Here is an 8,265-nt window from a genome sequence, read left to right on the forward strand (position 1 = left end):
TGCCAGCGATACTCACACCCAAGAATGAATAAAAAACAAATCATTCTCCACAGATTCCCCACAATTCAGACTTGGACATTTACTTCAGGAGCACAGAGCTTTATATAACTACAACATGAGTTCCAATCTTCAGATTCCATTAGCCTTTCACATTATTTTCTACCAGTCCACTAGCTTTTAGTGATTCAGCACTCGGGTCTCTGCTTCTCCAGTTTCTAACATCTCACCCTTTATAAAAAACACTCTGCTCTCTCTTTCGTAGGTCCTAGATGACCGCACATTTTAAACTCCATCTGCCAAAGCATTGCTCAATCACTTAATCTATCAAGAAGATTTGAAAATAAATTTCTTGCCAAAGGATAATGTTCTGCTTCTGCTCCCTCGCCGTTTGCTTTTCCCGTTAGTCTTTCATTTGGTGTAAATCCAGAGAAAGTAAAGATGGAAGGCAGGAGGGAGGGAAAAATCTTGCTCCTTTTCGTGATCCCTATTTGATCTTCATTCCAGTCCAATTTGGGTGAAGAATTCCGATTGTCTGTCTCAATTTTAATAAAGGATAAACAATTCTGGAATCACCAGCGAGATATTGATAAGAACATGTTTCCAGGCCAACTTTCCACAAAAGCTCCCCCACAACAATGGACTGGACACTTCATAAACTAACGACAAAATTGGGATCCGAACCCACACATGCAAAGCAAAATGCATTAGCACGCCCCCGTCTTAATCTCTCGACCACCTTGTCAGCTGTTTGAACAGGACAGATCCTGGCTGTGTAGCCAGATGTGCAATGATGGAAATGCAGCTTCTGTAAGTAAATGAAATTTCCATCACGTCAGGTCATGGCCTGTTGGGGATGGAGCGGTGTGAAACATTTCCAGATCATGTCCAACACGTTTCTACTCAGCGTGAAAACCCACCACGGAAAGACTGGAACATACAATCATTTCATCACATCATGATTAACATCACTCAGACACCTGAACCATGAGGTCACTGACGAAGTCATGATGACCGAATTTCTCATGTAATGACAACTGAACTAACTGACTGGAAGATTTGCTATAATTCCACATGATCAGAGAGGCACAGCCTCAAACCGACTTGGCAGATGAGTATTGATTGAATAATTTCTGTGTGAGGAATGTTCCAGCATCATAAACCAGGGGAACATGCTGACTGAGCTGTGTCTTCATCTTTTCTGGGCAGTCGGACAGTTCACCTTCATTCTGCTCTGATTCACTTTCCCAAAGCGGATCTCCAGATTCTCAAATCTGGGGACTGGGTTTTCTTATTTTGTTCCTTTTGATTTTTCTTGCTCCTGACTGACAAATATGTTCTAAACCTCGGATCAACCCTTCCCTTTGCGTCGGGTTACAGTCTTGGTTAAAAAAGACACAAAACGGCACAAACACTCTGAAACATACATCACGGTCACACTCTCCTTCAGTGAGATTAATGTTGAGCTGTTTTCCAGGTTAAATGCAACTGCAAACACATTGCTCTCAACGAAATTGTAGGGGATTGAGTTGCCATTGAAATATTAGCACTGGACTTCTGTACGAGCAGGAACAGCCATTTCAAACTCACATCATTCACAAAGGCAACCACTGAGCTGTTTACTTGTGTGAATAAAATTCATAAGAAAAGTTAAAGTTCACAAGAAAACATATGCAAACGATTGACAGCTAAACTTTTGAAGCAAGGATATGAATCCAAGATTTTCTGATTATTAGACAAACACTCGAGCCAACGAAGCTGCTGAGCCAGATCACAAGTGCTGTGACAACTAAGGGCAGAGGAAGGCACTCTTTATTCTCATCCCACTTCTCCACAGGTCACAACATCTATTTTAACTTTTCCCACTTACTGAAACAGTCAGTCATATACTCTATTTTTCCCAGAATAGAAGACACTGACCAGGTTTCTTTAATGAAGAACAAAATTATCCATTTATTGCAGAACAAGTTTTAACTAGTCATGAAATAAAGCATAAACACACAGGTGGAAATTTTAAAAGTTCCCTTTTCACCTTTACTTTTAAAGTCTATTTTAAAAATCTTCGAGCCACATGCGCACACACACTTACACCTGTTAACAGAAAAGATAAAAGGGATTATTTTTTTTTATTTTTTTTAAATTTTGTTACAAACACAAAAAAAAACTCTTGGCCTGTTTACTTGCTCATTTTTGAAGAAAACATCAGATGAGATATGTTGCTCCAAAATTGGAATACAGTCTAACTTCTGAGTATACGTAGACTGGTCACTAGGGTATTTTAGAACAGTTCTTTTCAGAAGGCATTGAGAATTAATTTTAGCAGGCCTTCTTCAAAGACATGTAACAAGATGAATTAACACACTGGACTTCGCAGGATCTTTTAAAGATTTTCTGGAAAACAAGCTGGGTTGTGGTCTTCTCTCCTTCCTTGACACTTCTTCAGGCTAACTTTATCAGCTGCTCACTCCAGCAGGTAAAACACACTGACTCTACAACCAAAAGCTTGTGAGTTTTCTGCTGTCTTCTGTGTGCGCTGCTGCTGCCGAGCTTGTCCAATCAAGGGGCGCGAATGACTTCACTAACCACATCTCCCTATTACCAGGATTTCTGTTCTATATTTAACTTGAATCATGTGACAACCAGTAAACATAGTTGCCAAATTGGTTCTTTTGGTGCCCTCTTGAAAAAGAACTGGTCCTACATTTATTCAGTTTGATTATGACTTCTTCACAAATATTTTAACCAAAGAAGCAGAATCCCTTCCAAAACATCATGTACTTTCCCTGAGCTACAGGTTATTGCAAGTCTCTCTGGCTGTGTTTAATTTTGGTGATTTTGTACTCAGGTTCTTTCTGAATCCATGTGTTTGCAGATCTTTGTGAATGAGAGATGTGGAGATATGCTTAAAAAATTTCCCTATAACTTATTCATATCTCCGTCTTTCCCCGAACTTTGTGCAAACACATTAATGAGGGAATCACACACATCAAGCCGTAAAACCTGTCCGCTAAACATTGAAAGGTGACACTGTTTATTGTAACGGGATTCCATTTATTCAGACACATCTTGATGATTCACACATGTAATGTATTTGTATATTATATTCATGACATAATGGCGTAAATAAACACTTCCTTGCACTTGCCACGCTTGGTGAACATTTTCTCTGCTGATGCCCCTTGAATATATTAGAGAACATGGTGCCGAGGTTGAGATAAAAGTCTGTAAATATAGGCAGCAAACAGCAGCAGGGACTGCAGTGAACAAGATTTACGTGACATATTTGTGCTTATATTGGTGGGCGAAATAAGATACTAAACACACAGAATCCAACATTTGAGCTTGCGTATAAGATTGCTCTGTCTATGGAGATAGCATCAAAGAATGCTCAGGAATTTTGTCCTATGCCAGTGATAGTAACACACTTCAGGGGAACTTAAAAAAAAATGGTAAAATGGGCTTTCACATAACAGATGAAATTTTGCACAGAGAAGTGTGAAGTGATACAATTTGGAAGGAAGAATGAGGAGAGGCCATATAAATGAAACATGACAATTCTAAAGTGGGTGCAGGAGCAGAGAGACAATGTGCACCAATGTTAGAAGGATTGAAAAGGTAACTAAGAGCAAACAGGACACTTGGATGTATTAATATAGGCATAGAGTAAAAACATATAAGTTATGCTAAACCTTTATAAAATGCTGGGAATGAATGGCCTCTTCCTGTACCTCCACAGAAAGCTTCCATTCCAGGTTTACACACACTCATCAGGATCACTCTCCACAGATCCTGCCAGTCCAGGCTCGGACACCCACTTCAGGATCACTCTCCACAGATCCCGCCATTCCAGGTTCGGGCACCCACTTCAGGATCACTCTCCATACATCCCGCCGCTCCACTCACGGATATCTCCCTCAGGATCCGATCAAAGAATGTTGCTTGTCACATATCAGCTCATCCTGAATGTTGTTCAGGTCTTGCTGCTTGCAGGCACAGACTGCTTCAGTATCTGAGGAGTTGTGAATCATCAACGAACATTCCCACTTCTCACTTATGTTGAAGAGAAAGCCATCAATGAAACAACTGAGGATGTTTGGGCCTCGGACACTGCCCTGAGAAACTAAGAATCCAGTCATGAATGGTGGTGGACAATTAAATAACGAACCAGATGAGGAGGCTCCAAAAACATCCCTATCCTCAATGCTAGTGGAGCCGAGCACGTCAGTGCAAAAGATGAAGCTGAAGCATTTGAAACCATCTTCAGTCAGAAATTGCTCAGTGGATGATTCATCTCGGCCTCTTGAGGTCCCCAGCATCACAGCTTCCAGTTTTCAGCCAATTCGCTTCACTCCACATGATAGCAAGTAACAGCTGAAGTCACTCGATACAGCAAAGACTATGGGCCCTAACAACATCCCGGCTCTCGTACTGAAGACTTGTGCTCCAGAACTAGCTGCGCTCTCAGCCAAGCTGTTCCAGTCGAACTACAACACAGGCATCTACTTGACAATGTGGAAAATTGCCCAGGTGTGCCCTGTCCGTAAAAATGCAGGACAAATGCAATCTGACCAATTGCCGCCCCATCAGTCTACTATTAATCATCAGCAAAGTGATGGAAGATGTCACCAACAGTGCTATCAAGCACCACACACTTAACAATAATCTACTCATCGATGCTCAGTTTAGGTTCTGCCAGGGTCTCTCAGCTCCAGGAAATAATTTGGCAGATAGAGTATAATGTGGGAAAATGTGAGGTTATCCACTTTGGTAGGAAGAATAGAACAGGAAAATATTATTTAAGTTGTGAGAGATTACAGAATGCTGAGGTGTAGAAGGATCTGGGTGACCTCGTACATGAATCACAAAAAGTTACCATGCAGGTACAGCAAATAATTAGGAAGGCAAATGGAATGTTACCCTTTATTGCAAGGGGGATGGAGTATAAAAGTAGAGAATTGTTGCTACAAATGTACAGGGTGTTGGTGAAACCACACCTGGAGTACTGTGTACAGTTTTGGTCTCCTTATTTAAGGAGGGATATACTTGCATTGGAGGCAGTTCAGAGAAGGTTCACTAGATTTATTCCAGTGATGAAGGTGTTGTCGTATGAGGAAAGTTGAGCAGGTTGGATCGATACTCATTGGAGCTGAGAAAAATGAAAGGAGAACGTATTGAGACATATAAGATTCTGAGGGGATTTGACAGGGTAGATGCTGAGAGGATGTTTCCACTCGTGGTGGAATCTAGAACTAGGGGACACAGTTTCAGATTTAGGGGTTTTTCATTTAAGAAGGAATTTCTTCTCTCAGAGGGTCATTAATCTTTGGAATTCTCTACCGCAGAGAGCAGTGGAGGCTGGGTCATTGAATGTCTTCAAGATTTTTATCTACAAGAGAGCCAAGGGTTATGTGGGCAGGCAAGAAAGTGGGGTTGAGGTCATGATCAGGTCAGCCATGATCCTATTGAATGGCGGAGCAGGCTCGAGGGGCCAAATGGCCTACTCCTGCTACTAGTTCTTCTGATCTCCTGTTCTTATGACCTCATTGCAGCTTGGTCCAAACAGAGAAGAAAGAGTGGAACTCCAGAGGAGAGGTGAGAGTGATTGCCCTTGAGTGAGTGTGGCATCAAGGATCCCTAGCAAAATTGAAGTCAATGGGAATCAGGGGGAAAACTCTCCACTTGCTGGAGTTGTACCTCGCACAAAACAAGATGGTTGTGGTTCGTGGAGGCCAATCATCTCAGCCCAGGACATTGCTTCAGTAGTTTCTCAGGGTAGTGTCATCGACCCAAACACCCTCAGCTGTTTCATTGACGACTTTCCCTTCAACATAAGTCAGAAGTGGGAATGTTAGGTGATGATTCACAACTCCTCAGTTGAAGCAGTCTGTGCCTACAAGCAGCAAGACCTGAACAATATTCAGGCTTGAGCTGATAAGTGACAAGCAACCTTCTGGCAACACAAGTGCCAAACAGTGAACATCTCCAATGAGAGAGAGAAAAAAATCTACCTTTTGATATTCAGAGCATTATCATCGCTGAATCCCCCACCATCAATATGTTGGGGGTTACCATTGACCTGAAACTAAACTGGACCAGTCACATCTATGCTGCGGCGATAAGTGCAGGTCAGAGATGAGGAATTCTGCAGCAAGTATCTCACCTCCTGATACATCGAAACCTGTCCACCATCTACAAGGCACAAGTCAGGAGTGTGATGGAATACATCCCACTCAACAACACTCAAGAAGCTCAATACCATCCAGGACAAAGCAGCCCACTTAATCGCCACCTAACCCACCACCTTAAACATTCACTCTCTCCACAGTGGCTGCAGTGTGTAACATCTCCATATGCACTGAAGTAACTCGCGAAGTATCCTTCAACAGCACCTTTCAAACCCGTGACCTCTACCACCCGAAGGACAAGGGCAGCAGATGCATGGGAACTCGCCATCTGCAGGTTCCCCTCCAAGTCACTCACCATCCTGACTTGGAACTATATCGCCATTTCTTCACTGTTGTTGGGTCACAATCCTGGAACTCCCTCCCCAATGGCAGTGTGGGTGTTCCTGCACTACATGGACTGCAGCAGTTCAAGACGGCAGCTCACCACTACATTCTCAAGGGCAATTAGGGATGGATAATAAATGCTCGCCTTATCAGCGATACTCACATCCAAGAATGAATAAAAAACAAATCACTCTCCACAGATTCCCCACAATCTGGGCTTGGACATTCGCTTCAGGAGCACAGAGCTTTGTATAACTGCAACATGAGTTCCAAACTTCATATTCCATTCGCTTTTCACATTATTTTTTCCCAGTCCACTCGCTTTTAGTAATTCTGTATTCGGGTCTCGGCTCCTCCACAGTTTCTAACATCTCACCACTTACAAAAAAACACTCTGATCTATCTTTCTTCGGTATTACATGACCCCACATTTTAAACTCAATCTGTCAAAGCATTGCTCACTCACTTAATCTATCAAGAAGATTTGAAAATAAATGTCTTGCCAAAGGATAATATTCTGCTTCTGCTCCCTCGCCGTTTGCTTTTCCCATTAGTCTTTCACTTGGTGTAAATCCAGAGAATATAAAGATGGAAGGAAGGGAGGGAGGGAAAATCTTGCTCCGTTTTGTGATCCCAATTTGATCCTCATTCCAGTCCAATTTGGGTGAAGAATCCCAATTGTCTGTCTCAATTTTAATAATATATAAACAATTCTGGAAACACCGTCTGGAAATTGACAAGAACAGGTTTCCAGGCTGACTTGACGCAAAAAGTCCCCCATTAGAAATAAAGGAACTAAACAGCTCACAAACTAATGACAAGGATGGGAGTTGAACCCAAACATGAAGAACACAATGGATTAGCAGTCCATCACCTTAACCTCACAGCCACCTTGTCAGATGCACAAGCATGGCTGTCACCTTCAGCACAGCTCCTGGCTGTGCAGCCAGCTGCAGTGACCGAATGATTCAGGCATCTGAGTGATGTTAATCATGATGTGATCAAATGATTGAATGTTCCACTCTTTCCGTGGTGGGTTTTCACACTGAGTGGAAACGTGTTGGACATGGTCTGGAAATGTTTCATACCGCTCCATTCCCTGTTTCATTTACTTCCAGAAGGTATATTTCCATCATTATACAACCCAAAAGATGAACTTTTTTCAAAAGACTTCAGAGTATTTAACTCTGTGTCCAACACTGTGAGGCAGCTTTCTGTGTTTATAAAGAGTGTAATTTATTGACTGGTCTCTTGGATCTTGGATCAAACAGGGTGACAGACAGAGGTCTGTGTGCAGAGGGTTTGGAGGTGAGCTCTGATTCCTAACCCTTTCTGGATTGTGAGGAATAAAGAATGAATGAGAGAGAGAGAATGTGGGAGAAGGGATGATGGAAGAATTTGTCCGTGAACCTGATTAAAAGTGTCTCAAACGCAAGATAATATTAAGTTATCAAGAGCAGAACATTAACATAATCTGAGTTCCGCGATCTGGTCGGGTCCCATTCCCCTGAAGTGAGGAATGAACGGGTGAGAAATTCCACCTGGAGTTATATTTGTCTCCAATGAAGATGAGTTCACAGTGAGGATGGAATAGCTCAGTTGGGAGAACACTAGATTGAAGAACCAGGATACAATCCCTGGTTTCATCAGTTTTAATTTGGTGTCTCCATCAGTTTAAGTAGAGAGAATCAGAGGGGAGATTTTCCACTCTTGACCCCATGGGCTGAATTTTAAACTAATGGTGCGGCTCTCGGCAGAG

This window comes from Heterodontus francisci, unplaced genomic scaffold, assembly GCF_036365525.1.
Source record: "Heterodontus francisci isolate sHetFra1 unplaced genomic scaffold, sHetFra1.hap1 HAP1_SCAFFOLD_51_2, whole genome shotgun sequence".
In the NCBI taxonomy this organism is placed as follows: Eukaryota; Metazoa; Chordata; class Chondrichthyes; order Heterodontiformes; family Heterodontidae; genus Heterodontus; species Heterodontus francisci.